Source organism: Microplitis demolitor, chromosome 2 (genome assembly GCF_026212275.2).
Source record: "Microplitis demolitor isolate Queensland-Clemson2020A chromosome 2, iyMicDemo2.1a, whole genome shotgun sequence".
Taxonomy (NCBI): Eukaryota; Metazoa; Arthropoda; class Insecta; order Hymenoptera; family Braconidae; genus Microplitis; species Microplitis demolitor.
In genome coordinates, this window is record NC_068546.1 from 10,837,289 (window position 1) to 10,860,041 (window position 22,753).

General features: G+C 34.3%; 1 protein-coding gene and 1 long non-coding RNA gene across 2 annotated transcripts in view; one reads left to right on the top strand and one right to left on the bottom strand.

Annotated features, from left to right (window-relative positions):
- Nucleotides 1–22,753, top strand: part of LOC128667338 (lachesin-like) — a 1,084,098-nt gene that overhangs the window by 392,668 nt on the left and 668,677 nt on the right. The window lies entirely within an intron of this gene.
- LOC103575314 (uncharacterized) lies at nt 19,336–21,693 on the bottom strand. Its single transcript, XR_549299.3, has 3 exons — nt 21,445–21,693; nt 21,229–21,285; nt 19,336–20,839 (listed from the first exon to the last, which is right to left on the bottom strand). It is a non-coding gene; the product is annotated as an uncharacterized LOC103575314 (long non-coding RNA).

Here is a 22,753-nt window from a genome sequence, read left to right on the forward strand (position 1 = left end):
TCGCTCCTGGTTCTTTCTTTCCTTCGCAAGTTGAGCCTCGCTCCCAAAAAGAAGATGTCGGAACGGCCATGGATGCGAACATCAAAGATCTCAACGTTGTTTCCAAGAAGGGGAGCCATGTGGTTGTTCGGCTTAACTCCACGAAATGGCATTCACAACTCGCGCCTCTCGCAATACCTCGTCTCTATCTGTAGCATTGCTACAATAATTACGATTGATTGATTTCGGCAATCTACGCCGAACATCGATTTTTCCATATTCTGTCTCTACCTCATTCATAGAAACAGATTACAAGATTCACCGCTGAACTGCGTACAGGCATTCAAGCATTTTTCATGCTTGTATACTTTCCTTTTACTGTGTTAATTACGTTGGTTAAATAAAACATTTATTCAACATTATTATATGACAGAGAGACTAATCTTGCCAAGTCTGGTCGCACCTAGTATTATAGTCGAATAATAGGGCGCCACTGGAAGATGGACTCGGCCTTCCAGAACCGGATGTTGTAGGATTTTATTTTAATTAATTGAGACTAATTATTTATTCAGGATCGTTTGTAATATTTTGTGAGTGAGAAGAGGAACTATAGAATAGGCTGAAATAATGTTAATCCAAATTATTTTATTTTAAGCACCTTGCTTTATTTCATTGACCTTGTGACAATAACTATTACTTATGGCAAACTAATATTCTTATGACAAACTACTGAGTCCCCTGGACATTACTTATGACAAACTAATATTTTCCTCATGACAAACTAATATTTTCTCGTCCCCTGGACGGTAACTTATGACAAACTAATATTTTCTCGTCCCCTGGACGGTAACTTATGACAAACTAAATCTCGTCCCCTGGACGGTTTCCTTATGACAAACTAAATCTCGTCCCCTGGACGGTAACTTATGACAAACTAAATTTCTCTCGTCCCCTGGACGGTTCCTTATGACAAACTAAATCTCGTCCCCTGGACGGTTTCCACACCCACACACCCACGTTAAAATATACCTCGTCCCCTGGACGGTAAACCTTAATATGAATTTAAAAACATCCCCTGGATGTATAATTGTTTAAAATAACTTAACATGTCCACCGGACCTAAATCACAGACACAGTTAACTTTTACTAAAATTACTGACTCGACTTTGAACTCTACTTTATTTTATTTAATTCGTACTCAATGACATCACTTTCTTTTACTCAATTATTAAACTTGATATTTTAATATAAAATTGCACTAATAAAATTTCCAGTATAAACATTTCACAACTACTTAATTCTCACTGATTCATTTAATTCATTTATTAATTTTGACTGTCTTATTTAATTCAATTATATTTATTAATTAATTAATTTTGGTTTTAATTTAATTATTAATTAATTAATTTTCACTGACAAATTTTCCTTTTACATTTGCTTCCAATATATATATTTAATTTACTCGAAATTTTCTGATAATCATTCTTACTCAACTTAATTTACTGACAAAATAATCCATTCTTAAGTTTTACTCGACACAATTTTATCGTAATTTTTCTAGCGTCTTATTTTTGATTTTATAATTTTAATTAGAATTATTTTAACATTATTTTATAATTATTTTATGACTAATTTTACGACTAGAATTACGTTAAAATTGACTAGAACATTCGGCCGGTAAATTGACGTCGCAAGGCCTGAAATTACAATTTTACAACGCAGGAAAACTTTGTCTAGAGCGGCCGACAGGCCTGAATACTTTTATTGAAATTATTGAATTTATTTATTGAATAATTTATACGGAAAAATTTATTTTATTCCAGCCGAGAGGCCTCGAATGAAATAAATTTCGAGTTACGACAGAACTTCGAGTACCCGGCAAGATTTTACGGAAATTTCGAGGGCGAATTCAAACTGGCCGACGGGCCTTGAGATACCGATCTAAATTATGTAACCAGTAGAAAGATGCTAAGTAATCAATTCATAATTAATTCGGCCCTCTAATAATCAAATTAGAGGCCTTAATCAATTATAACTTTTACCTTACAAAGTCCAGACGCGCTGAGTAATTTTCTGGTACTCCTGTCTTTGTTCTGCTGGTGATGTCTGGGCCTCTCGAGTTTTTCCGCCTCCCTCTCTGTCTCCCAAATCAAATTTTTCAATTGGTAATCTTGACGATGCTAAGTTTGCGTCCGTTGGTTCTCGTCGTCTGGACAACTCTTCCCTTCTTTTTGTTCCGCAGTCCATTATATCTTTTCACTCCCGTCCACTTCTCCGGAAACCTATTCCCACTTTCTTAAACTAAAGGAAATGACGAACGGACGGGCCTTAGTGATCTATGCGACACCCGGTGACTAGTCGCAACACTACTCGTAACTTACGAGGTCATCGGCCGGTTATGGCGGGAACGAAATTCAAATTCAAATTTATTTATTTATTTATGTTCATTAAAATTACCCTGTCACAATTATATGGTTTGAATAATGTATTTTAATATAGTTAAATTGTTTACCCTAAACCACTAACTTGGTGACACCACCGTCATCTCTTTTTAAGGGAAGCGTCAAACACGTGCGTAACAGTTTTTAAAATTTCGCGAGTTCTCGTGTCGTTATGCCGTGAATATTTTGTCGCGTTGCCGCTTCATTGGTGAGACCGTGATTTTTTATTCACAGTTATTTTTGTGTGAATTTATTTTTGAATTAATTAGTGCCGTGATTTTTGTTATCATTGTGCAGTTTTTTTATCTTTCATCAACACTGCTGCATTGTTGGGCATCTTATAGACGTTATGCCGCATCAGTGCTGATTCGAGGGTCCTTTAGTGCGAATCGAATAGTGATGAAAGTTTTCATGAGCTGTGATAAAAAAAATGCAATTAATTTTTCGTGCAGTGTCGCGTATAATTTTCTTTCCGTTACCGGAAATACCATCGACGATTAAGCCGATACCACCAGCTGCACATTCCTGAGCCGTGCGTCATCGATAATCTTTCGGTAGCACAGTACCGAATTACCGACACTGTTGACGGGTGATGTCAGACTCTGGAACTAAGAGTGACAAGAAAATAAAATAACTTTAAGTGCAGGTGATATTATTATTATTTGAAATATTATTTTTATATTCTATATTTCAAAATGTACGCATCCGCCGCAGAGGAAATCGCTGCTTTGTGTAAGAAACTTGCACGATTTACTGCCGAGGTCAGCGAAATACTTGCTCAGGAGCGAATTCCGAACACTCCATCCAGAGCACACCAATACCATTGTCCTCGGAAAGTTAAAAAATTCGACTATTGCTGGTATCACTTCAAGCATGGTAAAAATGCTTAATCATGCGCTCCCGACTGTAAATGGCAGGGAAACTTAAATGAGAATCAGTAGAAGCGGCTAATGATTCTCAATCGATTTCTCGATAATTCAAACCTATGGTTTAATATCGCTTACATTGAACCTTAGATTTCGCCGTAAATTTTCATGGACTTTTATAATTGCTGACGTCACTAAACCGATCATAGGTGCAGACTTCTTAAGTCATTATGACTTACTAGTCAACCTAAAACGAAAATGGCTTCGTAATGGCATCACTGGTTTATTGACACCCGGAAATTTTCACACGAATTCGGCAGAAACAAATATCAAAGCAGTCGATAGAAATCCTGCATACATGGAATTATTGAGAGAATTTGCCGCTATTACACGACCTGACGCTACTCAGCGTCAAGCAGAAAAACATTCAACAGTGCATCACATTCGAACGTCACCTGGACCGCCATTTTTGTGCAAAGCAATGTCTTTAAATTCAAAGCAGTTGTCTGACGTAACAACTGAAATTGTTTCCGCCCAAAAGAGCGCGGAAACGACATTCGGTAAAACGGAGGTGGATATCAGTCCTGTTACATTATTTAATTGGACAGGTACAGGCGTATATCTCTCGAGTGGGTCATACCCCGCCTTAACTTGTCTTGAAAAAACATGGTTCCCTAAAAGCTTGAAGATAACAGATTACTAAGTGATGGATGAGTGTAAGTTTGTAATATAACTATATCTGAAACCTTACGGATTTTGAGTAGAAGGAACCTTTTTAGAGTATTGAGGTGAGGTTACTACTCACTACTAATCTATGCAACCTGTAAACTAATATCGAAAATTGGGACCACGGGAGGCTTTTTCAAGCCCACTTTGACCATTGTCTCTTTATTTCCGGGGATGGTAGTCATGCCTAACCCAAGAGAGGTAGAATTCGTGGTGGTTTTTGGTGAACCACCCACACGTGAAAGGATCTTTGATTTTATCGTTGATCCCAGGGTAAGCTAATATGAGTTGATACTCGTATTTCAATATTCTTATATTATAGCGAAAGATAGTGGATGACACAGTAATGCGTGTATGTCCAAAAGTTTTAGATAACGGCGTCCTGGAAAACGGAGGTGGCCTTTGGTCCCGTCAAATTCATTTATTGTGTGGCGGCTCTGAACCGACAGCTACGCCTCTGCAGCCAAGAGCGCCAAATAAGGCGACCGAAGCACCGCCTAGCAGGTCAAAGCCTGTCAGCTTAAAAACAGACTGTCACGCCGCTAACGGAAAGACTGAAACTAGAATTTAAGAGTTCTACCAACCGCCACAGCTGTGGTGATATATACATACTTGCTTTAAAATTAGACGCTACAAAAACGTGATACTACATATAAATAATTACTGCATTGTTAATCGCCAAGATCCTTAATAAATTATAATTAATACACACACGTATATATATATCGTTTGATTCATTATTAAGTGGCATAAATGACCACAATTGGTGACCTCGACGTGATCAAACGATATAAAGTGACTTATTTGTGATCAACAAAAAAAACCGACGCCGTCAGTCATTTTCTCTGACGCACAACAAAGAAAAACAAAAAAAAAATTAAAAAAAAAAAAAAAAAAAACAAAACAAAAAAATATTTCATGCTAAGAACGCCGAAAAAGGATTTAAACAAAAAGAACGAGATGACCAACGGGGTTAACACGTTCCTACTTAACACGAGCCTCTTGGACATTAATGACAACTTCGACATCAGAAATCAAAACAATGCAACACGTGAAGATTCACCTACCCACAACGGCATTCCAACCGGTGCAAATCTACCACCTGCCAGCAACAACAATCCGCCCAACGCTTCAGGATGTAACAATAACACAACTCAACCATTCGGATATCAAATGCATACCAACGCGCGACAGGGACATGTGTCTGCAACTAAACTCAACTTTCCGCAGGTTTCTCCAGACTCACCTGAAATATGGTTTGTAATAGCCGAAGCTGATTTCACAGCAAATCGTATCTCCAGCGATAGTCAAAAATACAGCCAAGCATTGAAAGCACTTCCACTCAGCATTTCAAAGCAGCTATGGGATATTATCAGCGCACTACCAACGACAGATTACAAATCTCTCAAAACTGCTATTCTTAGTGGCTTTTCTGAATCTAATCACACTAAATTACAAAAGCTCCTCAAAGAAATGGCGCTCGATGAGAAAAGACTATCACAACTTCTTCGTGAGATGCGTAACTTGGCAAAAGACATCCTCGCGGAAGAATCACTCTATCAAATATGGAAAGAACGTCTTCCTGCTTGGTTACGTCCATACATTGTCAAATCAGAGAACCTCAACGACCTTAATGCCCTGGCGGAAGATGCAGATCGTCTCATAAGCTCATCTGGGAACTCATTCATGGCCGTGCATCCACGTGACACGCCTTGGACAGCACAAAATGCATCAGGTCTAGCACAATTCGAACGCATGTTCACTGAGAACTCGTCCTCACAGACCACGAACAGATCTCTCATACCTAACCACAAAGGAGACTGTTACTACCATAACCAATGGGGAAATGACGCTCGTCATTGCACTCAGCCATGCAAATTTAGGTCACTTCAAACTCACAACGTGGGAAACTGAACCCGCTGTCACTTGTTGGGGCAGTTGGTGACAGCAGTAAACTTCCGCCCAAGGGACTGCGCCTACCCATGCACGAGTTCACAACCAACCAAAAATTTTTAATTGACTCTGGCTCAGTGGTATCTATCATTTCAACAAGTCATGTTAACCATAAGTTGGAAAAAGATCCACTTACCCTCTACGCAGCAAACGCATCAGTCATCAGTACCTTCGGTTCCAAGACCATCAATGTCGACCTTAATCTACGCAGGAGTTTTCCGTGGACATTTATTATTGCATATGTACAAACTGCAATAATTGGTGCTGACTTCCTGACGCATTTCAACCTACTCATTGACTTAAAAAATCAACGGCTCATCGATCCTCTCACATCATTGTCTACAAAAGGAGAGACTTTGGGCACACATTTCTACACTATTTCAACTGTTGATTCAACGATACCCCCAGCTTACGCGGAATTACACAAGCAATTCATCAAAATAACAAAGTCGATTTCAAAACCGAATCTGACCAATCTACAATACGCACATTGCATCATTACGAACGGTCCTTCAAGCTCAGCCCGCGCTCGCAAACTTGCAGGAGAAAATGCAACCGCAGCAAAAAGTCAAATATCAGAAATGCTGGAAAAAGGAATCATCAGACCTTCAAGTAGCCCGTACGCCAGCCCAATACACATGACACAAAAGAAAAATAAAGACTGGAGACTTTGCGGAGACTATAGGTCTCTCAACTCAAACACGGTACCAGATATGTATGCTCCACCACTGATTCAAGACCTCTTTCTACACTTATCTGGAAACCGCGTGTTCTCCAAAACCGATTTGGACAAAGCCTTCCGGCAGGTACCCATTCATCCAGATGACATACAGAAAATGGCCATTATAACTCCTTGCGGACTCTACGAGTACGTGGTCATGCCGTTTGGACTTAAGAATGCGACGCAAACGTTTCAGAGATTTATGGACTCCATCTTTCGAGATCTCGACTTCATCTTTGTGTACATTGATGACATCCTCATCATGTCAAAAGACAACGGAGAACATCTAAAACACTTACAGACAGTATTTGAACGCCTCAAGACTCACTCACTTCGTATTAACTCCAGAAAAATTGAATTTGGCAAAGCAGAAGTCAACTTTTTGGGTTTCACCATCAATTCTCAAGATTACACGCCTATCAGCGAACGTGTTGACGCGATACTTAAATATAAAAAACCCGAAACCATCGAAGAATTAAAACACTTCCTGGGTATCATCAATTATTACCGAAGGTGTATACCCCAAGCGACTCACACTCATTTTCCTTTGAACAATTATCTCAAATTATCAATAAAAAAAGACAAGTCTAAAATTACTTGGACAGAAGAGGCTGAGGAAGCTTTCACTGAATGCAAAAAAACTCGCTGACGTCACACTTCTGGCCTATCCATCAGCCACAGCGCCATTATGCCTCACTAATGATGATTTATCAACGGCTATCGGAGCAAAACTCAAACAACTAGTAGATAATGTCAATAGACCACTTGGATTTTTTTCTCGGAAGTCAAGTCCGACAGAGCAACGCTATAGTATGTATGATCGTGAGTTGCTGGCTATTTTCGCTTCCATTAAATTTTTTTATCATCTTCTAGACGGTCGAAACTTTGTCATTAAAACCGATCACAAACCAATAATCTATGCCTTCAAACAGAAACTGGACAAGGCCTCTGAAAGACAACTACGAGAGCTCGATTTCATTTCCCGATTTTCTACAGAAATAATTCATGTGAAAGGCGAGGAAATCACCGTGGCGTATGCTCTCTCACGCATACACACAATCAGTATGCCAGCTGTTCTCGACGCAGAAGCTATACGCGATGCCCCAACAGAAGATGAACTGCCAACCCTACTGCAGAATCCCAACTCGATCAACCTTCAAGAACTCGAAGTAGAACCTGAAGTAAAAATCTACTGCGACATAAGCACAGGGATAGTAAAGCCATACATTCCAACTTCGCTACGCAAAACTGCCTTTGAAACCATTCACAACATTGCACACCCTAGTGGTAGAACAACTTCGAAGATGCCTCGAGAAAAATTTACCTGGCCTGGGATTCGTAACGACACCACACAGTGGGCACGAGAATGTCTAGCCTGTCAAGAAGCGAAAATACATCGTCACACTAAACTTCAGCCAAATCATATCGACGTCTCGGATTCAAGATTCAATCATCTTCACATGGATATCATCTTCCTGCCAAACGCCTCAGGATACCGATACTGCCTGACTACGATCGACCGCTTCTCCAGGTGGCCAGAAGCCATTCCTATACGTGACATGACAGCAGACACGGTTGCAACAGCTCTATTCGACAACTGGATAACGAGTTACGGATCTCCAATTACCATCACAACAGACCAGGGAACTCAATTTGAATCATCTCTGTTTGAAGCTCTCACCAAGCTTGTTGGCTCTGAAAAAACTCGCACGACGCCATACCACCCACAATCCAATGGTATAGTGGAACGCATGCACAGAACACTAAAAGCATCCTTGATGTGTTCTCCTAAATCATGGTTGGAAATCTTACCAACTGTCCTGCTAGGACTTAGAACATCCTTCAAACAAGACATACAGTCTACACCGGCAGAAATGTTATATGGCACCTGCTTAAGAATACCGGGAAAATATTTTGTTTCATCAGACTTACCTCTAGACCCTCAAATCTTCATTGAAAAATATCGGGAGTACATGAGAGGCATTCGTCCTACACCAACAGCACATCACACGAAAGCTAGAGTTTTCATTCTGAAAGATTTACACACTTGCTCACATGTCTGGCTCCGTCAGGATCACGTTAAAGCTTCACCAGAGCCACCATATCAAGGTCCGTATCGAGTAGTGCAACGAATTACTGATAGACTATATAAAATAAACATCAATGGAGAGGACAAAAATATCTCCGTTGACAGGTTGAAACCTTGCTACATGAGCAAGACTGACAAGGATTTCATTGAAGACTCATCATCTACCGCAACGCCTCGAAACCTGTCAACTTAGCAGGTCGAAGCCTGTCAATTTAAAAACAGACCGTCACGCCGCCAACGGAAAGACTGAAACTAGAATTTAAGAGTTCTACCAACCGCCACAGCTGAGGTGATATATACATACTTGCTTTAAATTCAGACGCTACAAAAACGTGATACTACTTATAAATAATTTCTGTATTGTTAATTGCTAAGTTACTCAATAAATGATAATTAATATATATATATATATATATATATATATGAATATATATATATATATGTATAAATATATATATATATATATATATATATATATCGTTTGATTCATTATTTAATGGCATAAGTGACCACAATCGTACAGATACTCCTAGATCTTTATTCCATAGGAAATTTAACGCACCATAAAAAAAGTCTTCCAACATTTTTTGATAAATCCTTCTGTTAAAAATTTTTTTAAGCTTGAAGTCAAATTTATATTGAACTTCGAGTTCTTTTTACTTTTCTGGCAAAACTATCAGACTTGTCATAATATGTCAAGGGTTTTTGTTTGTAGTGAATTTGTTTCCTATGAATTATTTTAAATAAAGTTTTTTTGGATTCCGGATAATTTTTCTAGTCATTTTCATTTTTATGGCAAGCTCTTGAAATCGATGACCTAAGTCCACCTCCATTTTATGGAAGGCTAATACCTCGCATATTTCAGGCATACTCATGCTACGTAACATCCCTACTCTCCACCATCAAATTATTCCGGCGAAATATGAGCGTAAACTCACATTAACTTACCCTTGGATCAGTGATCAGATCAGAGTTCCTCATGCAGTGCATGTAGGTATCTTCTTACTAGCTACCACGAATCCTACCTCACTCGTGCCAAACACTACTACCAACTCAGGAGTCAAAGGGACTGGTCAAAGTGGGCTTGGAATGGGCCTCCCGTGGTACCAATTCCTTGTATTGGTCTACAGGTTGCAAATCAGTGGTGAGACGAAACTTCACCTCGATACCCTAAAAAAGGTTTCTTCAACTTATAATTACTTCGATGTCGGCTATACCACTGTCGAAACTATGACTTCATTTATTACTAAACGATAAACTTATACGGTGGTCACAGAAATTAAAGGATTTCAAAAAAAATACAATTTTTAAGTGATTTTTAACATGCTGTAACTCGGAGAAATATGGTCGTACAGGAAAAATAAAAGTAAAACAATTCGTAGCTTAAAGTGTCTAGTTATCAGATCTTAATTTCGAAATTTTTTATCATGCACGGTTTCAGAGTAATCCTAAGAAAACTACCGCAAAAAAAATTTTTCAAATTTTTGCTCATCTTGACAAAGATCTATGGGCTTTAATATTTTTTTTTTGATAATCTAACCTTACGACTCCATTAGACAATTTTATGCCCTTTATTTTGTTGCCCTTAAAAAGTCTCTACGACGATCTTGCGCGGGGTTATCATCGATCAAGGCGAAAAGTCAATTTTAACTTTGACAATCAATAACTCGATCATAGTGGTCGTACAGGGAATATAAGTAGGGTTCTGAAGACTGCAAACCATCCTCTAAACAGGACAAATAGTGGCTTGTAATAAAAAAAATTTTTTCGAAGCGACAGTATAGATTTAAAAGATGGAAATTCGCATATTTAGGGATATTTGGAAATGTTTGTATAACTTTTGATATAATGGATAAACAAAGGATACCGTCAGTTATTTCATCAACCTCAAAGTGACCCAAGAATCCCTGAAAATTTCAATGTGGTGCAATTTTTCCTTTTTAGTGTTCCGAAGCTTTGAATTCTTTAGTTTTGACTATTTTCTTCAAGTTGAAAAAGTTTTTTTTTGCATTAAACCTTATTTTTCAATTAAAATCGTTAATTATTTGGAAAAATTTAAAAAAAAAATTTTTTTTTTTAAATTGTTTTCTTCGAAAAAATTGTGTTTTTCGAAATGTTTTTTCTTTTATTGTTTTCGTTGTTATCATCTTTATACTACTTCCGATGTTAAAAAAATCAATTGTAAAGATGATGAGGAAAATTTTGTTCTTAATCTTTTCTAATAAATGTTTTTGATAAAAAAAATAAGGTTTGTTGATAGAAAAAAACCTTTTGAAATTAAAGAGATGATTGAAAACCGTAGAATCGCTCATAACGTGATTTTTGGCGAATCGATATATACATAAATAGTCCGAGAGCTAATAAGCAATTTTGGGTAGGTTCTTTTGAAAAGGTCTGGCTGAATGGTAGCTGTCCCCTGGCAACCCTGAATTTAAAAAAAAAGGGGAATTTCCTTATTCAAAAAATGTTTTTGAGGCATTTTGATTTCTATATATTGGGACGAATCACTTTTTAGATAGATTTTTTTAAAAATCTAGGTATTGTATTTGTCCTCATGGTCGATTTTTCAAGGAATTTTGTCATAACTTATCATAATTAGTTGAACGGAGTTCGAAAATACCATTGGTTGAAAAATTTATGTATATATATATATATATATTTATATATATATATATATATATATATATATATATATATATATATATATATATATATATATATATATATGTATGTAGCGACGACTCTTTAGGTTTAGATTGAAACAATCTCTGCCTAAATCGCTACATGCCAAAGAGTGCAACGTTGTGGATGATAATGAGGAGAGGAGTGATGGAAAAATGTACTTGTAGGGCAAAAGGCGTTTCGTCTAAGTATACGATAGCTGAGACTCCTCAGTTAGGTGTACCTATCGTATACCCCACCTAAGACGCTGAGTTGGAAGTTACATGTTGGAAATGTTATATATTAAAATAGGTGTAGGGATGAGGTATTGCGAGAGGCAAGTTGTACAATGTAATCTCGCAGAGTGAAGCCGAACCACCACATGTTTATATATATATATATATATATATATATATATATATATATATATATAATGACAAAATCTAAGCATACGTTAATACGCTAAATTTTGCGCTACAACTTCGTTCTCTATCTTTAGCCTCCAGTCTCAATACTAACAGAGCGCCAGGTAATTTTTATCACTGGAATTACCAAACCAGTAAATCATGAAAATTAGATAAATTCTTGATCTGTGGAATTATCTCTAAACCACGCATAAATAAAAACTAAAGCTAAACTTAACAAAATGCTCAGAACTTATAAGCAAAAACAAAACAGAGACTGGAAAACTAAAAACAGAGTTACGGTATGCCATGGTGTCACTCAGTGTGTGGGTTTATGGAGAGAGGGAGTGGTCGGGGTTACATCATTCCGAATTCATGTAGATTATCAGCGAATTTGCAATTATTATTTAACAACAATAATATCAAATCTCTACTTAACAATCAACAAAATACTGTAGCATCGTACAAGCTATTCTTCTTCATAACAAAAAACTGAATCTAATAATAATGAAATTAATCTTAACAAAAAGGTAAATTGGCATCTTAATGATACGTATCGATACATTATAAATAAATTAATTAATTACGAGAGCTAAATAACAATAAACTAATATTCAGTGAACTAGAACAATAAATTATAAAACCGATACTCAAGAACAATTTCTTTAACAATCTAGTAAAACTAACGAACATGGGTCTGATAATGACGTTAATTAGACGACAATTGCTTAATAATCAAACATATTTCTTATAATTATTTTATAAAAACAATATTAGCAATAAATCGTGAGCATGACTCTAAACTGTAACAATATTCTCATAATTCTCTCAGTTCTTAATCTTTTCCTTAATTAAACAGTAGTATGATGTCTCAAAACTCTGACTCGAACTCAATTAATTATCAATAATTATAATAATTATTTCATGACTGATTACTGCTGAATAAAATATCGAGTAACGTCTTACACTGTTTTAAATAATATTTCTATAACAATAATCTTAATCTATAGCTTTCCGCGATGTCATGAACTGTAACACCATTTCTAGACACGTCTGCCCACCTCGAGCGACCAGAGCTCAATGCTTACGTCCGTACTCCTCGAAGGTCTCCCTTCGACTTATCCTTTCCAAATTATCAAAATCCAAAACCTCAAGCTAAATCTTATCAATATCAATAACTGATCTTTATAATTTAAATCCATAAATCAATTTCCAAACTCTACTTTGTCGGTAACTTGAGGCTCAAGTCCTCACCAAACGTACTCTCTAAATCTGACTCTGAGTATGGATATCCTTGGTAGTTGCTCTCCTGGAACAGACTTCAGATGGGATCGTAAAACTTATAAACTAAGTGACCTATGACTTCCTCAGCAGTACAAGTGGTCATGGCTTGTCCTCTGAGGCCTGTCAGACAAAAACAATTAAAAATGACCAAACGGCTTCCCCAACAGCAACGGTCACAAAATTACTGTTGAGGCCTGCTAATTCAAAACTCAAAAACTGATCCCAATCTGCATCCATCAGATTCCTTATATACTGGAGTGCTAGCATTTCAGCTAGACCTCTGCAATCTACCAGGAAGTCTCATAGGGATAGAACTAGGTTCTGTCATCAGATGATACTGGGTGACCAATTCAAGTCCCGCTTCACCGTAACACTGACTTCTCTACATACTCGAAATTCCAAAACTGTAAACCAAAACTCAACTTTTCCATCATCTCAAACTATAAACCCAAACTTTATTCCATACTAAATTTCCATTATTCTGATTCTAAATCTTTACTATAATTTTTCTTAACAAAACAAATAACTGTAGCTAAGCGGTACTTCATATTAAATTCTTAAACTATAACTTAAATCAAAAATCTGTATCAAAATCGTTAATACCTGTACGCTAAAGTCTAAATCTTGAGTTACTTTGACCATGCTCGTAAAATACAATAAAATCAGTTGGTGCTTGTGACGTTCACTTTGATTTGACCCCCATACAAAAAATAGCGTCACAATATATATATATATATATATATATATATATGGGTGTGTGTGTGTGTGTGGAGCGTTCCACGCCAAATCGGACACTATTTAGCTTTTGCATCTCGGATTTTCTTGAAACTATTTTATCTTTTAGCATAGGGTGAAAGAGGCCCTCATGATTTTTTTCAAATTTTTTTTTCAACCGTTTTCGAGATAGCAAATTTTGAAAAATATAGAGATCTTTGTTTTCAAATGCGAACAACTTCGCGAAAAGTGGTTTAAATAAAATTTTCATAGAGACAAAATATGTTTGTTTTTAGACATCTTTTCAGTAAAAAATAAAAAAAAAATTTTTTGAACCAAGCTACTATCGAAATTTTAAATTTTAAGTATAAATTGTCGATTTACAAAAAAAAACGTACTGATCGATTTTCCTCATAATTTTTCACAGCAAACTGTCACTTTTTCTACAGCTTTTACAGCGATGCTCATAATGGGGTAACGATGGGATCTATTTTTTTTCGATTCATTAAATTTCACATTTCAGTTTTTTTTAAAGAAAAATGTGTAAAAAAAATATCATGCTCAGGATTTACTATTAATAATTATCTGACACATAATTATCATCGAAAATTTCAAATTTTATTTCAACAGAATAATTATTATTAATTCACATCTATTTCCTTACACGTTTAATAATTTTTCTGTGAAAATAAAATTTGAAAATTTTGATGATAATTGTATGTCAGATAATTATTGATAGTGAATCCTGAGCATGATATTTTTTTTACACATTTTTCTTTAAAAAAAACTGAAATGTGAAATTTAATGGATCGAAAAAAAATAGATCCCATCGTTACCTCATTATGAGCATCGCTGTAAAAGCTGTAGAAAAGGTGACAGTTTGCTGTGAAAAATTATGAGGAAAATCGATCAGTACGTTTTTTTTGTAAATCGACAATTTATACTTAAAATTCAAAATTTCGATAGTAGCTTGGTTCAAAAAATTTTTTTTTATTTTTTACCGAAAAGATGTCTAAAAACAAACATATTTTGTCTCTATGAAAATTTTATTTAAACCCCTTTTCGCGAAGTTGTTCGCATTTGAAAACAAAAATCTCTATATTTTTCAAAATTTGCTATCTCGAAAACGGTTGAAAAAAAAATTTGAAAAAAATCATGAGGGCCTCTTTCACCCTATGCTAAAAGATAAAATAGTTTCAAAAAAATCCGAGATGCAAAAGCTAAATAGTGTCCGATTTGGCGTGGGACGCCCCATATACATATACTAGCTGTTACCCACCGGCTTCACTGGACATTTTAATGTGTTCGATGACTGAATTTTTTTTTTCATTATTAATATCGATATCCAAGCGTTTACTATTTGAACATCCTTAAATGGTAGTAACAAATTAGTTATAAATTAATTTACTTTAATTATTTCGATTTGATAACAATTATGTATTACTTGTGTAATATATATCTTATGTAAAATTGTTGCTATTCAGCTTATTTCTTGGCATTAAAAATCTAAATGAATGAATAAGTGTTTTCAGTATTCCGCACCTTTTTATATAAAATAGAACTGTAGGAGGTAATAACGTAGTATTGAATCAATTTTTAGCACTCTGGATAGCCCTATAACAGTTGCTCTTATAAAAAAATCATTACTTCATAGATATAATGGTATTCTAGGTAATATTTATTGAAAATTTCAAGTTTGTAGGCATTTTTACCGAACGAAGTAAAAACATTCATTTTGCATGACTCTGCACAACCCTAACAGAGTCATTTTTATGAAAAAAATTTATACCGATCATATTTTCATATCATAGAGAATTGTCATTTCAAATTTTAAGTTTGTGAATATCTTGGCCGAAAAACGTTGAAATTTTTCATTTCTTACCCTCCCGCAATCCTCATCAGAGTCGATTAAAAAAAATGACACCATTCATTTCGTGTTATCGTAGGTGATTTCCATTTTAAGTCTGCAGATCTGTTGGTCAAAAAACGTAAAATTTTCCATTTCGTGAAAATCACCTACGATAGGAGAAAATAAATGGTGTCGTTTTTTTTTTTAAGTCGACTCTGGAGGGACTATGCAGGGACGTAAGAAATGAAAATTTTCACTTCTTTTGGCCAAGCAATGTACAGACTGAAAATAAGAAATAACAATTGCCTACGATACGAGAAAATGAATAGTGAGAATTTTTTTATAATGACCGACTCTGATGGGGCTTTGCGGAAGCGCAAGAATTGAAAATTTTCACATTTTTTGGCTAATAGACCTACGAACTTGAAATTTAACATAAAGATTACCAAGGATACGAGAAAATTGACAGCTTAATTTTTTTGTATAAAAGCTATCGTTATAGGTATTTGCAAAGGGGTGAGACCTAAACATTTTCACGTATTTTGACTAAGGTACCTAGAGATTTGTAGTTTGAAATTAAAATCACCTACAATACGAGAAAATCAATGGCTCAATTTTTTTTAAAAAAATTCGTTGTTGCAGAGACTTGAAAGGGCGCAAGAAATTAAAATTTTCACTGATACAAAATCACAATTAACCACATTACAATTAAAAATTTCTTATCGAAAATTTACTCTTATCTATTTTACCACTTATAACTTTCTTTTACATAGAAAAATTCAAGAAAATAAGTATATTTACCGATGTTTGAAGGGTTAATGGTATAATATTGATATCAATAATGGAAACAAAATATGAAGTCAGCTAACATTATAAAGTGACCAGTGAAGCGGGTGGATAACGGCTAGTATATAAATTAGGGTGATTCATTTCCGCAAAAGTTTTTTTTCTAAGTGCTCAAGCAAAATCTCAATCTACATCGAAAAAAAAAAAACGTGTGTGTGCGATTCACACACGACAGAAGTGAAACTTCAGTAAATCGACAATAGAATGAAATGAATATTTATAACAAGGGTAGGATAATTACAAAGTTCATTTGTTTAAAAATGAAAGTATTTTGATTAATTTTTGAAGAAATTTTATATTTTATTTAACATATGTTACATAATTTATTGCTCAACTTTCATATTTTCAGTTTCAACAAATGATACAAAAGGCTTATGATAGCTAAAATACGATACAAATGTTTTAGTTTCAATTTGATTGATATATCTTTAGAAAACTGCATCTATTACCGTTTTTGATCTCGTAGTTGATTGAGTGCAATTGTTACACATTTTTAAATTAAATGTTGTATCAAATGTATTGAGAAACTCAATCAAAGGAAGCGCTGTATCTGATGCAAAATTTATGTTAAAATCCCCCCTTAAAATCATCGGAATTTTATCATAATTCTTTTTGAGAATTCACGATACCTCTGGGGTTTATTTGATCAAATTTTCATGTATAAATTCAATAACTGATTTTATTGATTGGTTGGGAGATATGTAAATTGCTACAATCAAAACTAAACCTTCCTAGTCAATTCTGCTTTTACAAGCTCATATTTCTCCAACTTACGAAAGCTGAACAGACAATGATTCCAGCTGTTGTACATTAATATCTATATGTGGCGTAACAACACGGGCTGCATCATTTACGTTGTGATAAATTGCTACTCCGTCTGCCCTCGGACGTGGTCTTTTGTAATTAACAACAATATTAAAATTCGGAACGTCTACAATATCTTCATTATTCATCCATGTCTCCGAAAAAATTAAAAAATTTGACGACGACACTATTTTGTCATTTTGCAGATCTTGTACATGAGCTCGTAAACTTTGACAGTTGAAGGTAAACAGTGACATCCCTTTTCTTTTATTCAAGAAATTATATAAAACATTTCCAACTGTCTGAAGTCAATTTAAGTTCAGCCTTCGAAATTCATGTTGTAGATCAATTGTAGATACTGACGCTCTTCGCCCATGATAAAATTTTTTATCATTTTTTTTTTTTTGAAACCAGATATAAACCGTTTATTGATGTAACTCGTGATAATGCGACGTACAGGAGTTGTTGAGCGTGTGATTTATCATATTCATAAAAAATCTCACCAAAAGTAGCTCCCTGGGACTTGTGAATCGTCATTGCACATGCAGAGACTGACGGGAAATGATTACGTTTTACAATAACGCAGGGGAAAAAAAGTTTGGGCCCCAATTTTTTGTGGATTTGTGGCCACAATAATGCACGAGTTGTCCTTTTATTAACCAGTCCCATTAAATAGCTTGATCTATGTATTTTTTTTCTCTAATGTGTACGTTAATACAGTAATCATCATCGACATTACGGGGTAAGAGTTTTACCATATTGTTTACATCGACTGGTACATTAATGATTTTATAACGTATACTTTGCTGAAATTTCGCGACGGAGACGCGGAACAGCCCAATATAGCGTATGCGGTCGCCCACGCGTGATAATAAATAATAATAAACGATATTAAATGATGATAAATATCGATACCAAATTAAAATCAAATAAGAAAATTTAAACAATGATTAAATTATAAATAATAAATATTTGTCGTGCCTGGACCAGCTCCTCAGGCTGGGTTAGTGCACGCAGGCGCCAGACCGTTTATTCCAAAACGGATCAAATTTATTCAGGAGGACAACTTACGAGAAAAAAGTTCGAGCAAGTGACTCACGACGAAGCGGATGAACATTCAAAAGAAATAAAATAATAATGAAAACAAAAATTAGTAAATTTGTGATAAATAAATACATACAAGTAATAAATAAGATCAGGAAAAATGAAATTAAGCGGTAGGAAAAGATCCAGGGGAAAAATAAATATTAAATTTTCCCCGACAGCTGTTGGTTTCCGAGTTTTAATTACTAAACAATGAAAATAATAATAATTTACAATATTTAATTTTGTTAAATCGATAACAATAATACCTGGTTATTTTGCCAAAAATAATATCGCAATATCACAATATATAACAGTATAAACTGAGCTGACCACAAAATAAATATATATTTTAATTTAATTACTAATCCTAATTTAATTTTAGATAAAGGAAATAATTATTTAATTATTCAGGTTTTCAAATATTAAGAATAATATATAGTATAATCTTTGTTTATTTCCCTTTTAAAACTTATCTCTCAACCCTTGTGAGAGAGAGAAAGATACGGAATTTATCCTTACTCACACTCAAAATAATAAATTCCTCTGTATTAAACTAATTTGTAATTTAAAAATAAAAATTTCAATAATAATTTTTGGCCGCTGGGGTAAACAAATAAATCAAAAGTAACAAAAAAAAATAGAAAGTCATTCAATTATTTCAAATAATAATAAAGATATATAATAATGCTTAATATTTTTCTGCAGATATTCCGAGTGAGCACAAAAAAAGAAATGATTTTGAATAATTCGGGAATTTTCATCCAAGTGATGATGTCAGTACTTGAGGAATTTACTCAAGTACTGTATGCGCTCTATAGATTTATATACTATAGGTATATATATATATATATATATATATATATATATATATATATATATATATATATATATATGTATACCGGCAACGTTTCACTACGTTGTACTTAACTTATATATACATATACATATATAGATAGAAATATCAGAATATTTTTACCAATAATAAACGAATTATCTAACAATAATTAACGACCATTATTTATAATATCAGTCATGTATCATTCAGTATCAATTATTACTAAATTAATTTCCCTCGCCGCGGTGACCAATAACTACCGGGGGAGGGGGGGGAGGTTATCACGTGAAAAATATATGCCGTGAAAGAAATCCAAAGTACTTACTCAAAGATTTGCAATAACTCAGCAAAACTAATGGCGTCAACACAAGTATTAACTAATTCACCCAGTGAATTCTAGCGACTATATTCTTTTTCAGAAAATAATATAAATTATCGGTTATACAAAGGATCGCGTCCACACACAATGCTAGCCCGCATCTTTCTAATTTAACTTTCCCGACCTCCACCTGTTGGTCGTCGTCCACCTGGCGCCACCGTCGCCCTTAATTACTATTCTAATTATTTTTACTAGCCCTGGGCCTAGTTTTAAATTGAAAATATAAAATACAAAGACAATTCTTTAATACCTGAATGATACATGAATAATTATTTAATATATGAACTATCTATTTATAACTTATGCCTATTTTGATTTCATCCGGTAACTGAAATAATAATTATTTAAAAATTATAAAATTGACGTCGGGGATATAGCCAAGGTATCGATTTACCGTTACCCGGCGGTCAATATTTTTCTAAACCAAAACTGACATCCTTAGTCGGATGACAAGTTTAAATAAAATAATATATTAATCAAATGTCGGGGCATAATGTTGCACTGGATTATGCATCCCAACTGTACCAAAATCATAAACATAAACTTAAAATTAACAAGATCAATTTTGTTTGTATTTTTAAATTATAAAATAAAATTAATTCACACACGTGCTCTCTCATACTAAGCGCGCACGCGCTAGCATCGTGCACGGACCGCTGTCTCCATCGGCGAAATGGCGGAATGCCCGTGTAACGACTCAAATTCAAATATATAATCTAAATACTTATCTTATAACTAAACAAAATTAGATAATTTGAATCGTTACGTGACAATTTGTCCATAAATTCCATATTGCCCATGAACATGTCGTAATTGTCTAATTTGCATAAATGGAACTCGTGGTGAAACAAGTCTATCAGAAATTAAATCAAGCGGTGGTAAAACCTCAGGTGTCTTTTCATATTTAAAACTGTTATAAGTAGACATTGTAGGACTCACTTTCCTCACAATTGCTTGGTAACACGTGTTGCACAGTAAAATATCTTTAACTGTATTATAATTTTCAACTATTACACTTAATAATTGTTCATCTTCAGCACGTGGTGATTTTAAATCTTTCTGAAATCACAATCGATCACAAGCGGAGCACTTATGACCAAACATATTGTTTAAAAACTTGTTTTGAAATTCTTCGTGAGCAAACTTATCTCGACGAAACCGTGAGTATGGAATTTCTGGCTGTACATCTACTGGAGGGTTATCTAAAAAAAAAACAATTCAAAGTATATAACGAGTTATCGATTGTGTATTGAGAATCAATTACTTAAGAAACTAAAATTTTTTATATCGTAAATTCTAAAAATGTACATAAAATTAATTTTAAAAACTCATTTTAAGATAATGATTATTTTCAAATAGCTTTTAGTTTAAAATTAAATTACTATTTTTTTTTAAAATATTTTTTGAATTTTGAATTTTTTTTTCAATTTATTTTACAATTCCAAAATAAATTAAATTTTTTAGAATATTTTTTTAAAATCATGAATTGTAAATTAAGTACATGTTTTTAGATTAAATTATTAAATTTCAAAATTTGTTTAAATTGTTTAAAATTAAATGATGAAAGTTAGTATTAGTTATTGGTACTTACAATCATTATTTACTAAATTATATCCCGTTGGGACACTAAATTGTTGCTGAGGGACGTCTAAAACAGAATAAAATAAATAAGGTTAGACACCTGGTGTATTGAGGTTATATATATATAATCTATGATCAGTATAAAATAAAAATCAAATTTATTGTTTGAAAAACATTGAAATGTTAGTTTATACTTAAAATAGGATTAAAAAATATTTACGCTTACCATTTATTACATCAGTCACATTAACACTTGTGTTTGGACATCTATTTTGATTGTTCAATAATTATTTTTTACGCGCACAAAACTCGCGACTACGTTCTGTTGAACTTTTTCCGGGATTTTTTTTAATTTTAACTTTATTTTCATTTTTTTTTCGTCGATGTTGACGACACATTTCGGCATTAGTTTTCGGCATCTTATAAAATTTATTATTTAGCACAAGATATAAAAATACTCACAAACACTGTTTAATAATAACACACCACGCTGAATTCTTACTAAAAAGCTGTAATACGCAGCCGCATTCAGTGTACAGTAGTATTAGCTCACCTACTTTTTACATATACTAACACACGTTAAATGCTCAAATGCAAGGAAGTATTAAACAGTGTGCAATATACATACGCACCGACATTTGTTCTCTCGCTCTGGCTCACTAATTACAGGCGACTATGCTTAGAAGACGGGAGTGGAGATACTACGAAGCATGGCACAAAGAAGAGATACCGATAATATAAAATAGTATGTATATTTCTGTCTCATTCTTTGCAGGCTTCATCCTACACATTTTTGTATTTGTGTCTCTTACCTGTCGTTTTTTCCGTTGCATCTGGTTTGAAATCACAACGATTCTAAAGAAATTTCACTTCGAAAATTCTTACTAAATATGAGCTCTTCATTCCAATGCTAAGTACTTTTCATTTGATTTCAAACATTTCCCATTTAAAATACACGCAATTTAAATTGCTTTTTTTTAACTTTCTAATACTCAGCTGCGTTTTATGATATCAACGCGGTTTTGATCGCAAATCGTAAGACATTTGGTGTTCTTCAAATGTGCCCATAGCTACTTGGCTGTTATTCTAGCTGTTTCACTTGTGTCCGTTGCGAAATGCATTTTTCCTATGAAATTGACCTTTATTGGCTTGCAGAACGTAAACCAATGAAAGTACACTGAAAGTGCTATAACGTGAACCGTTTTTCTTTTCACGACGGAGACGTGAAACAAACCCGGAGTCGTATGTGGTCACCCAAGTGTATTAAAAAAATTATAAATAACAATAATAATTATTACTAAAAATAATAAATAATTATGAACAAACTAAAGGTGTGCCTGGACCAGCTCCTCAGGCTGGGTTAGTGCACGAGGGCGCCAATCCGTTTTCACAAAACGGACAAAACTAATAACGATCAGGGGAGAGATCACGGGACAAAATCTTGAGCGAGAATGTATGTACCAAGCGGAATGGCAACCAAACAAATACATAATGAATAAAAAATAATAATAAGGAATAATTATTACTAAATTTAT